Source organism: Nyctereutes procyonoides, unplaced genomic scaffold (genome assembly GCF_905146905.1).
Source record: "Nyctereutes procyonoides isolate TBG_1078 unplaced genomic scaffold, NYPRO_anot_genome, whole genome shotgun sequence".
In the NCBI taxonomy this organism is placed as follows: domain Eukaryota; kingdom Metazoa; phylum Chordata; class Mammalia; order Carnivora; family Canidae; genus Nyctereutes; species Nyctereutes procyonoides.
The window spans coordinates 32,325-50,870 of record NW_026575001.1 but is presented as its reverse complement, the minus strand read 5'-3'; the positions used below and the strand labels follow the sequence as shown (position 1 = coordinate 50,870).

Below are 18,546 nucleotides of genomic sequence, written 5' to 3'. Positions count from 1 at the left end.
GGCCTTCACTGTACAACCTACCGAAAGTGCAGGTCCCCCAGCCTCCCTGTGGCTGACTCCTGTCCCTGCCTTTGTGTGCTGCATAGGACAGATCATTATCCATTATGGTATATACCTGTCTCATCAATCTTATTTTTTTCAATTTCCCCCACCAGAATGTGAGCCCCATGTGAGCAGAGATAAATTTGTATCTTTAAAGGCTGTGTTTCCATTATTAAGAACAGTGTCGGGCAGCCCCGGTGGCTTAGCAGTTTAGCACCTTCAGCCCGGGATGTGATCCTGGAGACCCGGGATCGAGTCCCACATCAGGCTCCCTGCATGGAGCCTGCTTCTCCCTCTGCCTCTCTCTCTCTCTCTAATAAATAAATAAATCTTAAAAAAAAAAAAAGAACAGTGTCTGGCACACATTAGATTAGCAAATAATGATTCACTTATGACCAGGAGTCCTAAACTTCCTGCCATTCCCAGAGTTGACCCTGTTAATTGTGTAGTCTACGCCTTTCAGGATATCCTACTCTGTATTTGCAATCTCCTACAAAAAGTCCATTAAATATAGATACATTCACTTTAAGATTTTCAATATTTCTTGGGTGACTGGGTGGCTCAGTCAGTTAAGCATCTGCCTTAGGCTCAGGTCATGATCCCACAGTTCTGAGATCAGGCTCCCTGCTGAGCAGGGAGTCTGCTTCTCCCTCTGCCCCTCTCCCTGCTCATTCATTCTCTCTCTCTCTCTCTCTCTCTCTTTCTCTCTCTCTCACACACACACGCACACACACACGCTCTCTCTCAAATAAAGTCTTAAAAAAGATTCTGAATGTCTTCAACATGTTATACAAATAATTACCTGCTTCCAGTTCTAGCAACTACAGAACAACTACAGCTCTATAAATCTAACTATAATCAACTCTTGGTTATTGTATTTTCTCCCATATTTCTCAGATACTCAAACGTGATTTCTTTGGTCAGTTTTGGTTGGGAATCTCGATCAAGATGGTAGAGTAGGAAGATCCTGCACTTACTTCTTCCTGTGGATACACCACCAAGGCTACAACTACATATAGGGCATCTCTCTGAAAACAACCTGAATACTAGCAGAAACTATTCAGACCTAAACATACATAGAAGAAGCCACATCAAGAAGGGTGGGAGAGGTGAAATGCAGTCTTTTCAGGACCTACGCTCCTTATCACTGAGTGGGAAATAACTGATGCACATGACCTTCCCTGAGGAACAAGGGTATTAAGGTCCACATCAGGCATGCCCCCAACCCTGGGGACCTGCACCAAAAAGATGAAACCCCATAGTGTCTGTATTTGAAATCAGCTGTGCGTAAGTCCAGGCATGGGACTTCACTCTGGGAGAGCCAGGGGGCGATGGGAAACCAAGAGTCTGCTTTTAAAAGGCAGATGCACAAACTCACTTGCTCTGAGACCCCAGCACTTTGAAAAGTGCCTGGGTCATATGTGAAGATTTTTTTAATATTTATTTTTATTTATTTATGATAGACATAGAGAGAGGCAGAGACAGGCAGAGGGAGAAGCAAGCTCCATGCTGGGAGCCCGACACAGGACTCGATCCCGGGACTCCAGGACCGCACCCTCGGCCAAAGGCAGGCACGAAACCGCTGAGCCACCCAGGGATCCCCCATATGTGATTTATTACATAATGTTAGGGTATATACAGAAGGGGTAGGGATCTATAGGAACTTTCTCCAGTAATGGGAGCATTGGTGGGTGCTATTTTTCTTGCCCCCCTGCCTAGCTGGCCTGACATGAGGGAACATCAGTTATGTCACTCTCCATCTACCTTGTTTAAAACCACTCACTCTACCTAAAGCAGCCCTTCCAAGCAGCTCCTGCTCCATCAAACTTATCATTAGCCATGTCTGGAGAAGCAGCCCCCTCAATGCAGCTGCCACTCCGACACATCTGGCGGGCAGCCTTAGCTAGGACTGGTAGCCCTCCAAAACACCTCCTATCTTTATAAGTCTGGCTAAAGGTCTATCAATTTTTTTTATCTTTTCAGAAGGTATCCGGGGGTTTTTATGAGATTTTCTGTGTTGACCTGAAATGGGAAAATTTCAATAGTCTGACCAGGAAAAAACCTCTTAGGGTCCTAGTTGGCTTTCCCTGCTGCCCCAGAAATTCCCACCCAACTGTGCTCAAACAAGGGAATGGGTATAAAAAAGGGCTGTGAATCAGGACTAAAGGCAAGGCTGGGAGTAGCCCAATGTCACTGGTCAGGGTGGGGGTGCTGACCTGTACAGGTCCTCTGGAAGAGTGGTATGGAGGTAGGAGATTCAGGGATATTAGAAGTGGCCAAAAGGGCAGTTGTGTTGCCATGGGGTTGATGCCATCTGTGCATTCCTTTTTCTTTTAAATTGAAGTTTAATTAACATACCTCTTATTAGTTTTAGGTATACAATATATAATGATTCAGCAACTTTATACATTACTCAGTGATCATCAAGATAAATGTACTCTTAATCCCTTTTTTTTAGTTTTTAGGTTTCAGGTGTATAATACTATGATTCAACAATTCCATACAACACCCCATGTTCATCACAACAAATGCACTCCTTAATCAGCATCACCTATATATTTTTAAGATTTTATTTACTTATTCATGAGAGACACACAGAGAGAGGCAGAGACACAGGCAGAGGGAGAAGAAGGCTCCACGCAGGGAGTCCAACATGGGACACGATCCCGGGTCTCCAGGGTCACGCCCTGGGCTCAAGGCAGCGCTAAACCGCTGAGCCACCTGGGCAGCCCATCGCCTATTTCACCCAACCACTACCCACCTCCCCTCTGTTAACCATTAGTTTGTTCTCTACAGTTAAGTCTTTTGGGGCACCTGGGTGACTCAGCGGTTAAGCGTCTGCCTTTGGCTCAGGTCATGATCCTGGTCCTGGGATGGAGCCCTGGCATCTGGCTCCCTGTGGGGGGCCTGCTTCTCCCTCTGCCTGTGTCTCTGCCTCTCTCTGTGTCTCTCATGAATAAGTAAACTCTAAAAAAAAAAGGGGGGAATCCCTGGGTGGCGCGGTTTGGCGCCTGCCTTTGGCCCAGGGCGCGATCCTGGAGACCCGGGATCGAATCCCATGTCGGGCTCCTGGTGCATGGAGCCTGCTTCTCCCTCTGCCTGTGTCTCTGCCCCTCTCTCTCTCTCTGTGTGACTATCATAAATAAATTTTTTTTAAAAAGTGTGTTTCTTGGTTTCCCTTTCTTTTTTCCCCATCGCTCACTTGTTCTTTTTTTTTTTTTAAGATTTTATTTATTCATGAGACAGAGAGAAAGAGACACAGGCAGAGGGAGAAGCAGGCTCCATGCAGGGAGCCCGATGTGGGACTCCATTGAGGGACTCCAAGATCATGCCCTGGGTCAAAGGCAGGCATTAAACCACTGAGCAACCAGGGAACCCCCAGCTCATTTGTTTTCTTAAATTATGTGAGTAAAATCATGTGGTATTTGTCTTTCTCTGTTTATTTCATTTAGCATAACACTCTCTAGCTCCATCCATGTCAATGCAAATGGAAAGATTTCATTAGTTTTCATGGCTGAGTAATATTCCATGATGTATATATACCACTTATTCTTTATTCACTCATCAGTCAGTGGACACTTGGGCTGTTTCCATAATTTGGCTCTTGTAGGTAATGCTGCTATAAATATTAGAATGTGTGTATACCTTTGAATTAGTATTTTTGTATTCGTTGGGTAAATACCTAGTAGTGCAACTGCTGGATCATAGGGTATTTCTATTTTTAACTTTTTGAGGAACCTCCATACTGTTTTCCAGAGTGGCTGCACCAGTTTGCAATCCTACCAACAGTGCAAGAGGGATCCCCTTTCTCCATATCCTTGCCAAAACCTGTTTTTTTTTAAGATTTTATTTATTCATGAGAGAGAGAGAGAGAGAGAGAGAGAGAGAGAGAGACAAAGAGAGAGAGAGGCAGAGACATAGGCAGAGGGAGAAGCAGGTTCCATGCAGGGAGCCTGATGCAGGATTCGATCCCAGGTCTCCAGGATCGTGCCCTGGGCTGAAGGCAATGCTAAACCGCTGAGCCACCCAGGCTGCCCGGTATTAACTCTTCTTTAAATGTTTCGTAGAATTTGCCTGTGAAGCTATCTGGCTCAGGACCTTTGTTTGTGGGGAGATTTTGATTACTAATTCAATTTCTTTGCTGGTTCTCAGTCTGTTTACATTTTCTACGTCTTCCTGTTTCAGTTTTGGTGATTTATGTATTTCTAGACATTTATCCATTTCTTTTAGGTGGTCCAATTTGTTGTCATACAGCTTTTCATAATATTCTTAGAATTTTGTATTTGTTTTCATTTTATTTTTCAAAATTTTATTAATTTTTTCAAAGAACCAGCTCCTGGTTTCATTGATCTGTTCCTATTGTTTTTTTTTCCGTATCATTTATTTCTGCTCTAATCTTTATTGTACATCCTTCCTTCTAGAGGCTTTAGGCTTCATTTGTTCTTTTTCTAGGTGTACAAACAGGTTGTTTGAGATTTTTCTTGCTTCTTGATGGAAGGCTTGTATTGCCATATACTCTCCTCTTAGGACGGCTTTTCCTGCATCTCCATAGTTTTGGTCCATTATGTTTTCATTTTCACTTATTTCTGTGTTTCATCATTTTTTTTCTTTGATTTCCTGGTTGACCAATTCATTGTTTAGTAGCATGTTGTTTAACCTGCATGTATTTTTGGTCTTTCCAGATTTTTTGTGGTTTATTTCTAGTTTTCATAGTGTTGTGGTCAGAAAAGGTGCATGGAATGATTTCAGTCTGTTTGTATTTGTTGAGACCTGTTTTGTGACCTAATATGTGATCTATTCTAGTGAATGTTCCATGTACACTTAAAAAGAATGTGTATTCTGAGGTTTTAGGATTTAATGGTCTAAATATATGTTAAGTCCATCTGATCCAGTGTGTTACTCAAAGGCATTGTTTCCTTGTAGATTTTCTGCTTAGATATGTCCATTGATGTAAGTGGGGTAGTAAGGTCCTCTATTATTATGGTATTATCACTGAGTTCTAAGTTCCTTTATGTTTATTATTGTTTTATATGTTTACAATTGTTGTATCTTCTAGGTGGACTGCCCCCCTTATTATATAATGCCCTTCCTGGTCTCTTGCTACAGTCTTTGTTTTAAAGTCTAGTTTATCCCATGTAAGCATTGCTACTCTGGATTTTTTTTTTTTTGACATTTATTTGCATGACTCATGTTTCTCCATCCATCCCCTTTCAATCTACAGGTGTCTTTAGTTCTAAAATTAGTCTCTTGTAGGCAGCATATACATGGGTCTTGTTTATCTATTCTGACACCCATTGTCTTTTCACCCATTGTCTTTGATTGGAGTGTTTAATCCATTTACATTCAATATTATTGATATATATGTATTTATTGCCATTTTATTACTAGTTGTTTCTCAATATTTTCTGATCCTTTTTTGTGTTTTCTCTTTTGCTGATCTTCTGTAGTAATCTATTTTGATTTTTTTCTCTATTCTTTGCATGTCTTTTGGTAGTATTTGGTATATGGTTAACTTTAGGTTTGTATATAACCTTTTCTGCATATGGTAATCTATTAAGTTGATGATGGTTTAAGTTTGAACCCATTCTTTTCTCCTCTTCCCCATGTTTTAGGTATAAGTTATATTTTATATCCTTTTTTTTGTGGGTTCCTTGTCTTGATTTTTAACAGAAATGTTCATTTTTTACTGCATTTGTATTTCTTACATTTATACTGTCCTATTTGGTCTCCTTTCCACTCAAAGATTACCCTTTAAAATTTCTTGCAGGGCTAGCTTAGTGATCACAAACTCCTTTAGTTTGTATTTATCTGGGAAACTCTTTATCTGTCCCTTTATTCTCAATGATAGCTTTGTTGAGGTAGTATTCTTAGCTGCAGATTTTTCCCATTCAGCACTTTGAATATGTCATGGCACTGCTTTGTGGCTTGCAAAATTTGTTTTAAAAATCTCCTAATTGGGAACCGTCTTGCACTGTTGGTGGGAATGTGAACTGGTACAGCCACTCTGGAAAACTGTGTGGAGGTTCCTCAAAGAGTTAAAAATAGAACTACCCTATAAACCCAGCAATCGCACTACTGGGGATTTACCCCAAAGATATAGATGCAGTGAAAAACCAAAATACCTGCACTCCAATGTTTATAGCAGCAATGCGCACAATAGCCAAACTGTGGAAGGAGCCTCGGTGCCCATCGAAAGACGAATGGATAAAGATGTGGTCTATATATACAATGGAATATTACTCAGCCTTTAGAAACGATGAATACCCACCAGTGGCTTCAACATGGATAGAACTGGAAGGGTATTAAGCTGAGTGAGGTAAGTCAATCAAAGAAGGCCAAACATTATATGGCTTGATCCATTTGGGGAATATAAAAAATTAGTGAAAGGGATTAAAGGGGAAAGGAGAGAAAAGGAGTGGGAAAAATCGGAGAGTTTGACAGAACATGAGAGACTCCACTGGGGAACGAATAAGGGGTAGTGGAAGGAGAGGTGCGCAGGGGGACGGGGTGACAGGGTGACTGGGTGACGGGCACTGAGGTGGCCACTTGACAGGATGAGCACTGGGTATTACACTATCTGTTGGCAAATTGAACTCCAATAAAAAAAATGTACAAAAAGGGATCCCTGGGTGGCGCAGCGGTTTGGCGCCTGCCTTTGGCTCAGGGCGCGATCCTGGAGACCCAGGATCGAATCCCATATCGGGCTCCCGGTGCATGGAGCCTGCTTCTCCCTCTGCCTGTGTCTCTGTCTCTCTCTCTCTCTGTGTGTGTGTGAATATCATAAATAAATAAATAAATTTTAAAAAAAATGTACAAAAAAAAACAAAAACAAAATCTGCTAGCCTTATGGGTTTTCCCTTGTAAGTTATGGACTTATTTCATCTTCCTACTTTAATTTTTTTTTTATTAAAAAAAGATTTTTTTTCTGTATCATTATATTTTGTGATTTAGTTACAATGTCTTGCTGTGGGCTTGCTCTTGTGGATTTTGATGGGAATTCTCTGTGCCTCCTGGATCTGAGTATCTGTTTCCTTCTCCAGGTTAGGGAAGTTTTCAGCTATTATTTCTTCAAATAAATTTTCTCCCTTCTTTTCTCTCTTCTGGGACTCCTACAGTACAAATGTTTTTATGTTTGATGGAGTCCCTGAGTTCCCTAAGTCTATTCTCATTTTGCATAATGCTTTTTTTCCCTCTTTTGTCCAGCTTCATTGCTTTCCCTTACATTGTCTTCTAGGTCATTGACCTGTTCATTGCATCAAGCCTGTTTCTTTTTTTTAATATAAATTTATTTTTTATTGGCGTTCAATTTTCCAACATATAGAATAACACCCAGTGCTCATCCCATCAAGTGCCCTCCTCAGTGCCTGTCACCCAGTCACCCCACCCCCCGCCCACCTCCCCTTTCACCATCCCTAGTTCATTTCCCAGTTAGGAGTCTCTCATTTTGTCTCCCTTTCTGATATTTTCCACTCATCTTTTCTCCTTTCCCCTTTATTCCCTTTCACTATCCTTTATATTCCCCAAATGAATGAGACCATACAATGTTTGTCCTTCTCTTATTGACTTATTTCACTCAGCATAATACCCTCCAGTTCCATCCACGTTGAAGCAAATGGTGGGTATTTGTCATTTCCAAGCCTGTTTCTAATCTTGTTTACTGCACTCTTCATCTGTGACTGATTCTTAACTCCTTTGTCTATGGTAATGTCTTCCATTCTTTTCTCAAGTTCCTTATGATCATTGTTTTAAATTTTCCATGAGGGATCCCTGGGTGGCACAGCGGTTTGGCGCCTGCCTTTGGCCCAGGGCGCGATCCTGGAGACCCGGGATCGAATCCCACATCGGGCTCCCTGCATGGAGCCTGCTTCTCCCTCTGCCTGTGTCTCTGCCTCTCTCTCTCTCTCTGTGACTGTCGTAAATAAAAATTTAAAAAATAATAATAATAAATTCTCCATGAGGCATGTTACTTATATCTGTTTTGCTCAGATCTCTGGCCATGGCCTTATCTTGTTCTTTCATTGGGATAAATCCTTCTCTCTCTCTCTCTCTCTCTGCTTCCTTCTCTGTGTTAGAAAAGCCAGTCATGTCTTCTGCTTCTGAAAATAATGGCCTTATAAAGAAGAGGTCATGTAGTGCCTGGGGCCTGGTGCTTCAGGTAGTGTTTCCAGTATGTTTTGCATGTGCTCTGCTCTTGTGTTTTTTTTTTTTTTAAGATTCTATTTATTTATTCATGAGAGACACAGAGAGAGGCAGAGACACAGGCAGAGGGAGAAGTAGGCTCCCTACAAGGAACCCACAAAAAAAGGATATAAAATATAACTTATACCTAAAACATGGGGAAGAGGAGAAAAGAATGGGTTCAAACTTAAACCATCATCAACTTAATAGATTACCATATGCAGAAAAGGTTATATACAAACCTAAAGTTAACCATATACCAAATACTACCAAAAGACATGCAAAGAATAGAGAAAAAAATCAAAATAGATTACTACAGAAGATCAGCAAAAGAGAAAACACAAAAAAGTTGAGAAACAACTAGTAATAAATAAATGAGGCCTGCCTCTTCTCTGAGTGTGTCCCTGATAGTGTTCACAAAGACACCTCTCCTGGAACAAAGAAGCTGGCTGGTGCCATTTCCTTCCTCTGTATCTCAGCATAAACACAGAGCCTCAAGTGGGAAGCAGTGCAACAGGGACAGTGGCTGCCTAACAGGCTTACACTAAGCTCTACCTTCCTGCAGTCTGGCAGGACTGTCCCTCTCAGACATGTTTACCCAGCACGGCAGGCTCTTCCCACAAAAAATCTGGAAAGACCAAAAATACATGCAGGTTAAACAACATGCTACTAAACAATGAATTGGTCAACCAGGAAATGTTTTCATTTTCACTTATTTCTGTGTTTCATGGATTTATCTCTGGGCTCTCTATTCTGTTCCACTGATCAATTTTTATGCCAGTACCATAAATAAAATAAGAGCTTTGTATCATAGCTTCAAATATGGGACTGTGATACCTCCAGCTTTGTTTTCAATAATTCTTTCCTTCTTAGCTATGGATTACTTTGGAAAGAATATCTTTATTTTTTAAAAATAAAAAATTTATGTATTTATTTGAGAGAGAGAGAGAGCACAGGCAGGGTGAGGAGCAGAAGGAGAAGCAGACCCCTCACTGAGCGGGGAGCCCAATGTGGGCTCAGCGGTTTAGCATTGCCTTCAGCCCAGGGCACGATCCTGGAGACCTGGGATCGAATCCTGCATCAGGCTCCCTGCATGGAACCTGCTTCTCCCTCTGCCTATGTCTCTGCCTCTCTCTCTCTTTATCCAATTCTTTTAGAGGGTCCAATTTGTTGTCATACATTTCAGTCTTTTTGTATTTGTTGAGACCTGTTTTGTGACCTATGAAATCTTTCCATTTGCATTGACATGGATGGAGCTAGAGAGTGTTATGCTAAATGAAATAAATCAACAGAGAAAGATCCCCTTTCTCCATATCCTTGCCAAAACCTGCTTAGATATGTCCATTGATGTAAGTGGGGTAGTAAGGTCCTCTATTATTATTATGGTATTATCACTGAGTTCTAAGTTCCTTTAGAAAGGAGGTTATTTCATTGCACTGTTGGTAGGATTGCAAACTGGTGCAGCCACTCTGGAAAACAGTATGGCAGGAGACTGATGAGTGAATAAAGAATAAGTGGTATATATACATCATGGAATATTACTCAGCCATGAAAACTAGGTGTACAAACAGATTTTTTTTCTTGCTTCTTGATGGAAGGCTTGTATTGCCATATACTCTCCTCTCCATAGTTTTGGTCCATTATGTGTGCCACTGCCACACAATGTCTTTCAACCAGAGAGTTCTGCAGGGCCTCAGTTCTGGTGGGGGTAGTGCTTATATAGTCCATTAGCCTATGACCACGGAGGCAAGAATATACAGTGGCTAAAGCAGGCATCCTTGTCTTGTTCCTCATCTTAGGAGGAAAGCTTTTTGATCTATTCTAGTGAATGTTCCATGTACACTTAAAAAGAATGTGTATTCTGAGGTTTTAGGATTTAATGTTAAGTCCATCTGATCCAGTGTGTTACTCAAAGGTCATGTAGGTAATGCTGCTATAAATATTAGAATGTGTGTATACCTTTGAATTAGTATTTTTGTATTCGTTGGGTAAATACCTAGTAGTGCAACTGCTGGATCATAGGGTATTTCTTTTTTCTTTTTTTTTTATAAATTAATTTTTATTGGTGTTCAATTTACCAACATACAGAATAACACCCAGTGCTCATCCCGTCAAGTGTCCCCCTCCGTGCCCGTCACCCATTCACCCCCACCCGCCGCCCTACTCCCCTTCCACCACCCCTAGTTCATTTCCCAGAGTTAGAAGTCTTTATGTTCTGTCTCCCTTTCTGATATTTCTCACACATTTCTTCTCCCTTCCCTTATATTCCCTTTCACTATTATTCATATTCCCCAAATGAATGAGAACATACACTGTTTGTCCTTCTCCGGTTACTGTGGCCAAGTTCAAAAAGGGTGTTGCCTGAGTTCTCCTCTGGGATTTTGATGGAATCTTGTCTCACATTTAGATCTTTCATCTATTTTGAGTTTATCTTTGTGTATGGTGCAAGAGAGTGGTCCAGTTTCATTCTTCTGCATGTGGATGTCCAATTTTCCCAGCACCATTTATTGAAGAGAGTGTCTTTCTTCCAGTGGATCGTCTTTCCTCCTTTATCGTATATTAGTTGACCATAAAGTTCAGGGTCCACTTCTGGGTTCTCTGTTCTGTTCCATTGATCTATGTGTCTGTTTTTGTGCCAGTACCACACTGTCTTGATGACCACAGCTTTGTAGTACAACCTGAAATCTGGCATTGTGATGCCCCCAGATATGGTTTTCTTTTTTAAAATTCCCCTGGCTGTTTGGGGTCTTTTCTGATTCCACACAAATCTTAAAATAATTTGTTCTAAGTCTCTGAAGAAAGTCCATGGTATTTTGATAGGGATTGCATTATACGTGTAAATTGCCCTGGGTAACATTGACATTTTCACAATATTAATTCTGCCAATCCATGAGCATGGAATATTTTTCCATCTCTTTGTGTCTTCCTCAATTTCTTTCAGAAGTGTTCTATAGTTTTTAGGGTATATTTTGAGAACCATTTGAATGGTAAATGGTTCTCCAACCTTTTATTTTCAGGTTGTAGGTGTCCTTCTGTCTAAAATGAGTCTCTTGTAGACAGCAAATAGATGGGTCCTGCTTTTTTATCCAGTCTGAAACCCTGCGCCTTTTGATGGGGTCATTAAGCCCATTCACGTTCAGAGTTACTATTGACAGATATGAGTTTAGTGTCATCATGATATCTATTTAGTCCTTGTTTTTGTGGATTGTTCCACTGAACTTCTTCTTTAAGGAGAGTTTTAAGAGTCCCCCTTAAAATTTCTTGCAGAGCTGGTTTGGAGGTCACATATTCTTTCAGTTCCTGCCTGTCTTGGAAGCTCTTTATCTCTCCTTCCATTTTGAATGAGAGCCTTGCTGGATAAAGTATTCTTGGTTGCATGTTCTTCTCATTTAGGATCCTGAATATATCCTGCCAGCCCTTTCTGGCCTGCCAGGTCTCTGTGGAGAGGTCTGCTGTTACCCTAATATTCCTCCCCATGAAAGTCAGGGACTTCTTGTCTCTTGCTGCTTTAAGGATCTTCTCTTTATCTTTGGAATTTGCAAGCTTCACTATTAAATGTCGAGGTGTTTGAACGGTTTTTATTGATTTTAGGGGGGGATCTCTCTATTTCCTGGATCTGAATGCCTGTTTCCCTTCCCAGATTGGGAAAGTTTTCAGCTAGGATTTGTTCAAATACATATTCTGGCCCTCTGGCCCTTTCGGCGCCTTCGGGAACCCCAATTAAACGTAGGTTTTTCTTCCTTAGACTGTCATTTATTTGCCTTAATCTGTCTTCATGGTCCCTTAATTGATTGTCTCTTTTTTCCTCAGTTTCCCTCTTTGCCATTAACTTGTCTTCTATGTCACTCACTCGTTCTTCCACCTCGTTAACCCTCGTCGTTAGGACTTCTAGTTTGGATTGCATCTCATTCAATTGATTTTTAATTTCTGCCTGATTGGATCTAAATTCTGCAGTCATGAAGTCTCGTGAGTCCTTAATGCTTTTTTCTAGAGCCACCAGTAGCTGTAGAATAGTGCTTCTGAATTGGCTTTCTGACATTGAAGTGTAATCCAGATTTTGTAACTCTGTGGGAGAGAGGGCTGTTTCTGATTCTTTCTTTTGAGGTGAGGTTTTCCTTCTAGTCATTTTGCTCAGTGCAGAGTGGCCAAAAACAAGTTGTATTGGAACACGGGGCAGTATCACTGGTCCGTCCAGCTGGTCTTCTGGGGGAGGGGCCTGCTGTGCTGATTTTCAGGTGTTAGCACTTGGGGGAGCTGCTCTGCCCCTGCCTGCTGCCGGGCTCAGCGGGGGTTGTTTACCCCGTGGGGCCCCAGGAGGAACAGCAGCAGTTGCTATGGCAACTCTGGAAGCCTGGATTTAGCCTCCGCAGGAACTACGGGGCTCGGGCTCTCGGGGCTCGGGCTCTCGGGGCTCGGGCTCTCGGTTCTCTGTTCGCAGGGCCTGGAGGCTCCGGGGCGGGGCCGCTGATCTGCTCAGCTCGGGGCAGGAGCGTCCTTGCTGTCCTAGGCCCTCCCGGCCTCTGCCTGTCCCGGGGGAGGCCGGATCCTGGGCTGTGTCCCGGCGCCCTGTGCTCCGGGGCCTGCGCTGTTGGATTCACGCTCCCGCCCTGCAGCTCCCTCCCTGGAGCCGCTCCCGAGCCCCTCCGAGCTGCTCCGAGCTGCTCCGGAGCCTCTCCGAGCTGCTCCGGTCGGTCCGCCGTGCGCGCTGCAGCCCTTAGGGAGCTCCGAGCACTCTCCTGTGCTCGCAGGTGTCTGTTAGTGTCCCCGGGAGCCCGAGGGCATCCCCGCCCTCCTGGGTCCTGCTCTAACTCCCTGCGGGCCCCTTCCCGACCGGGAAGGTTGGTGCTGCTCCTGCTCCTCCGGGATGGGGCTCTCCTGTCCTGGGGACACTCGCCCTGGCCTCAGCCCGGCTCCTCGCGGGGCCCCTCCCCCTCGGAGGCCTTTTGTTCCTTTATTTCTTTTTCCCCGTCTTCCTACCTTGATAGAAGCGCGGACTCTTCTCACTGTAGCATTCCAGCTGGTCTCTTTACATCTCAGGCCGAATTCGTAAATTTTCAGGATTGTTTGAAGGTTATCTAGGTAATTTGGTGGGGACAGGCGATTTGGGGACCCTGCTCTTCCGCCATCTTGCCCCTCCTCCGGATTCGGGTATTTCTAGAAATACATAAATCACCAAAACTGAAACAGGAAGACGTAGAAAATGTAAACAGACTGAGAACCAGCAAAGAAATTGAATTAGTAATCAAAATCTCCCCACAAACAAAGGTCCTGAGCCAGATAGCTTCACAGGCAAATTCTACGAAACATTTAAAGAAGAGTTAATACCGGGCAGCCTATTGTATTTTGTATTTGTTTTCATTTTATTTTTCATCTATGGAGATGCAGGAAAAGCCGTCTGTTCTGGTTTAATCCATTTACATTCAATATTAATGTGGGACACCAGGATCATGACCCGAGCCAAAGGCAGATGCTTAACCCAGGCACCTGAAAGAGCTGGTTCTTTGAAAAAATTAATAAAATTTCCTATGGATTCCTTTTAAAGAGTTTATTTTAGGGACACCAGCGTGGCTCAGCAGTTAAGCATCTGCCTTCAGCTCAGGGTGTGATCCTGGAGACCCGGGATCGAGTCCCACATCAAGCTCCCTGCATGGAGCCTGCTTCTTCCTCTGCCTGTGTCTCTGACTCTCTCTCTGTCTCTCATGAATAAATAAATAAAATCTGTAAAAAAAAATAAGTTTATTTTAAGGATAATTACACTGGGAGTGGATATGGCAGGGGTTACTTTAGTTTTCCCTTGAAACATTTCAGTATTTGTGAGGATTTGTTTTTCTTAAAAATAATGAAGTAAGGATTACACTTATCAATAGAATTAAAGAGGCAACAAACCTATCTTCACAGTCAATTGTTTAGTTACAATAGCTGGAAGTTACCCATGAACCTAGGAAGCTCCTTAAGCTATTGTTTTCATTTTTTAATTTTTAAAAAGATTTATTTATTTGAGAGAGAAAGAAACAAAGAGTGAGGAGGAGGGGCAGAGAAAGACAGAATCAAAGCAAACTCCTTATGTAGGGCTCTATCTCACGACCGGGAGATCACCAGGTAAACTGAAACCAAGGGTCAGGATGCTTACTGATCTGCACTATATCACCCAGGTACCCGAAGACTGTTGTTTTGAAAGGATCTTATCTGCATCTCTTTTAGGGAACAAAATGCATGAAGAATACATAACCTAAATTAACACTCTTCATCTCTGAGTGATAGAATAAGTGGTTGTCTTCCTTTCCTCTCTACACTACATTGCCTGTTTATGCACACCTTACTTTATAAAAACATGTTCTTTTTTTTCCTAATAAAGAAATATTTTAAATAAATTCACTGTGACTCAGCACATCCCTACTCACCTAGGCATTATGGATGCCACTTGCAGCAGCCCCAGGAAAGCCCTGGAAGAAGCACTGGTCCCGGAGCAGGTCCTTAGCAAAGTGCACAAGGAGATATGGTTCAAGAAGTGCCTGTTCTTGGAAACCTCTGTTCTCTCATCTGGGAAGGGAGCAACTAAGGCTATCATAACTTCACGCTTATGAATGATGCACACTTAATATTTTTGACACTATTTGTTTAAACAATTCATTCAATTGTAAAAAGTTTTGTAAATTGTCAATATTAAATTTCCCACTTTATTGTTCCATAACAGCCATTATTTGCCCACTATAAGGAAGGAAAATAATTTTCTTCTCACTGTTCTAAGTTCTTGCAAGGGCCACTGTACAAAAGACTGATTTTTATAAAAGATTTTATTTATTTATTCATGACACAGAGAGAGAGGCAGAGACACAGGCAGAGGGAAAAGCAGGCTCCCAAGGTGGAGCCCGATTCGGGACTTGATCCCGGGTCTCCAGGATCACACCCTGGGCTGAAGGCAGTGCTAAACCGCTGGGCCACTGGGACTGCCCACAAAAGACTGATTAACAGGAGTAAACAGAAGTTAACCTGTGTATCCTCGCTATGACACAGTAAGCAACACAAAAATTTGGTTTCAACTTTAGTTTATGTAGTATTTTAGCAGCGGAACAGTAAACTTTTAGAATAACTACATGACAAAAGAAAAACACCTGGAGTCTCCAGGGCAATAAATTGTGAGGAGGCAAATATATGGGAAACTAGTGGTAGATTCGGGTTAGCTAGTAAAATCTGTTATGTAGATCTCTCTAGTACCCTCTTCCAGGTTAGGGGACTAATGTTTTCTCCAGGGAATACCTTTTTCTCCTGATACAGATAGAGGACATCTTTTAAAATTTATGTCCTGCTTTTAGGCTGGGAGCTTTGCTTGTATAGGCTTCTATTTAATTGCATTCAACTCAATAGTCTTTATGCCAAACTGGCACATTTTGCGGCTGCATGTTCTGATGCCCTTGACTACAAATCCATTCTGTGTATATTTGGTTCTGTATGAGAAATCCCATGTTAACTTCAAACCCTGAACAAATCTGAAGAAAATACAGGTTACATCATTACATTTGTATGAATAAACAAAGGACAAAAGTCTACTATATATGCATATATTTCTTTCATACATGTATACCTGATACCTGTGTTCTGTTGTTCATTTACACATGATTTTTAAAAAAGCTTAAATGAGAGACTGCATTATGAATACTGTTGGACAATGGGATTTTGAGGAAGCTCTTGCAATCATCTCTGTATTAGAATACTTTGCTTTGGTAGACGGAGAATTTCAAACATGACTTTTTTTTTTAAGATTTATTTATTTATTTATTTATTTATGATAGACACACAGAGAGAGAGAGAGAGAGAGAGAGAGAGAGAGAGGCAGAGACAAAGGAGGAGGGAGAAGCAGGCTCCATGCCGGGAGCCTGACGTGGGACTCGATCCCGGGACTCCAGGACCACGCCCCGGGCCAAAGGCAGGCGCTAAACCGCTGAGCCACCCAGGGATCCCCCAAACATGACTTTTAAATGTAGTATTGTTTCAAAAGATTGATGGTTGCCTAATACCGTATAGCATAGAAATGAATATTTGATTAAAAATAATTATAGGGGCACCTAGGTGGCTCAGTGGTTGAGTGTCCCCCTTTGGCTCAGGTCCTGGATCCAATTCTGCATCAGGCCCCCTGCAGGGAACTTGCTTCCCCCTCTGCCTTGTCTCTGCATCTCTCTGTGTCTCTCATGAATAAATAAATAAAATCTTTTTTAAAAAAAGAAAAAGAAAAAAAATATTATAGCGAGGTACCTGTGTGGCTCAGTGGATTAAGCATCAGACTTCAGCTCAGGTCATGATCCTGGGGTCCTGGAATCAAGCACCACATTGGGTTCCCTGCTCAGTGGAAACCCTGCTTCTCCCTCTGCTCCTCCCCTGTTGTGCTCTCAAATAAATAAATAAAAATCTTTTAAAATAAAATAATACTAATACTACTAATAATAATAATAGCTTCCTTCCCATGTGTAGCAACAACATATGAAAACCTTGGAGGGATCCCTGGGTGGCGCAGCGGTTTTGCGTCTGCCTTTGGCCCAGGGCGCGATCCTGGAGACCCGGGATCGAATCCCACATCGGGCTCCCGGTGCATGGAGCCTGCTTCTCCCTCTGCCTCTCTTTCTCTCTCTCTCTCTCTCTCTCTCTCTCTCTCTCTCTCTCTCTCTCTCTCTGACTATCGTAAATAAATAAAAAAATTTTTTTTAAAAAGAAAACCTTGGAATTCTCTGGGTCTTTCCACAAATAACGACAATAATAGTGGTTTATGTTTTCATCTTTTTACAGCTCTATGAAATAGGAGGATCTGAAATGAGGATGCCCTTTATAAATTAATGAAACAGTGAAGCTTGCTAAAGAAATTAAACGTTAAGCTAGGGTAGCCCTGGTGGCGCAGCGGTTTAGTGCCGCCTGCAGCCTGGGGTGTGATCCTGGAGACCCAGGATCGAGTCCCACATCAGGCTTCCTGCATGGAGCCTGCTTCTCCCTCTGCCTGTGTCTCTGCCTCTCTCTCGCTCTCTCTGAATGAATAAATAAATAAATAAATCTTAAAAAAAAACATTTAAACGTTAAGCTAAAGAAAGAATCTCTGAAGGAAATTATGAAGAGAATTCTATGTACAATACAATGAAAATGAATAAAACACTGATGAATAAACCTAACCAAGGAAGTGAAAACGCATAAACCAAAAACTAGAAAATATTGATGAAAACCAGGAAAGAATATACAGATGTATAGAAAGACATACCATGGTAAGATGTCAGCAGTACCCAAAGCTATCTTCAGGTTCAGTGCAAACCCTATTAAAATACCAATGATGTTTCTTGCAGAAGTAGAAAACATCATCCTAAAACTCAAAGGAATTTCAAAGTCCACCAAAAACTAAGAACAATCTGCAAAACAAAAAAAAGTGGAGAACTCACACCCTGATTTCAAAATTTGCTAGAAAATTGCTGTACACTCATCAGAACAGCATGGCATCAACATGAAGACAGATACATATACCAGTGGAGAAGACTAGAGAGCCAGAAACAAATCATCATGTATATGATGATCAAGTTATTTTCAACAAGGATGTCAATACCTCCCAATGGTGAAACATAGTCTCTTCAACAAATAGTGTTTGGCCAACTGGATATCCACATACAAAAGGAAGAAGTTGGACAGTTATATTACACCATATACAAAAATTAACACAAATTATGTTTAAGATCTAGATGAAAAATGCAAAACTATAAAATAGCTAGAAGAAAACATGGTTAAAATATTTTTGACACTGGATTTGGCAGTGATTTCTTGGATATGACATGAAAAACAAAAGGCAAAAAAACAAAAATAGACAAGTGAGACTACAATCTAAAAACCGTTTTGAGTAAAGAATATAAACAAGAGTGAAGATACAATGTACAGAATGGCAGAAAATACTTGCAGAACAAATACTTGATAAGGTGATAATACCTAAAATATGTAAAGAACTCCTACATTAAAACAAAAAAAACCCTGATGAACAAATGAGTAAAATTTTCAAAGTACATTTCTCTCAAGATGACATACAAATGGCCAACCAAAATATAAAAAGATGGTTAACATTACTAAACTTTTAGAGAATAAATTAAGGAATGGGACACCCTGGTGGCTCAGAGGTTGAGCATCTGCCTTTGGTCACGGTGTGATCCTGGAGTCCCAGGATCCAGTCCCACATCAGGCTCCCTGCATCAGGGCCTGCTTCTCCCTCTGCCTTTGTCTCTGCCTCTATCTGTGTGTCTCATGAATAAATAAATAACATCTTTAAAAAAAGAGAATAAATCAAAACCAAACTCAGATACTACCTTATAC

At 41.7% G+C, this 18,546-nt stretch overlaps 1 long non-coding RNA gene across 1 annotated transcript; it reads right to left on the bottom strand.

The window, feature by feature from the left end:
- Positions 1-11,835: 11,835 nt before the first annotated feature.
- On the bottom strand, positions 11,836-17,906 carry LOC129514230 (uncharacterized). Its single transcript, XR_008665365.1, has 3 exons — positions 17,459-17,906; positions 14,622-14,760; positions 11,836-13,374 (listed from the first exon to the last, which is right to left on the bottom strand). It is a non-coding gene; the product is annotated as an uncharacterized LOC129514230 (long non-coding RNA).
- Positions 17,907-18,546: the final 640 nt, after the last annotated feature.